This window comes from Penaeus monodon, chromosome 25 (assembly GCF_015228065.2).
Source record: "Penaeus monodon isolate SGIC_2016 chromosome 25, NSTDA_Pmon_1, whole genome shotgun sequence".
NCBI classification, from domain to species: domain Eukaryota; kingdom Metazoa; phylum Arthropoda; class Malacostraca; order Decapoda; family Penaeidae; genus Penaeus; species Penaeus monodon.
The window spans coordinates 39,973,218-39,973,483 of NC_051410.1; the positions used below are offsets into that span (position 1 = coordinate 39,973,218).

Consider the following 266-nt stretch of genomic DNA (forward strand, 5'->3'; position numbering starts at 1 on the left):
TAAATAGTATTACATAGGATTTTGGCGACTGGTTATTAAGGGGCTGTTCATTGTGATTTCTCAGACCTCCTTCGGAAAAGAGGAAAGATCCAGCCTTTCACGGTTTCAATTGAAGGGAATATAGGAAGTGGCAAATCCACCTTCTTCAGTACTTTTCAGCCCTACCAGGTGTAGCTACTTATCAGGTATGTTGATGGTAAAATTTGAAAAAAATGGTGTTCTAACTTTATAAAGTGTTGTAATGAAACTTATCCATGTTTTTATTA

The 266-nt window shown here is 36.1% G+C and overlaps 1 pseudogene; it reads left to right on the top strand.

Moving 5' to 3' along the window:
• The window catches only part of LOC119589407, a 6,025-nt pseudogene that overhangs the window by 4,078 nt on the left and 1,681 nt on the right, over positions 1-266 (top strand).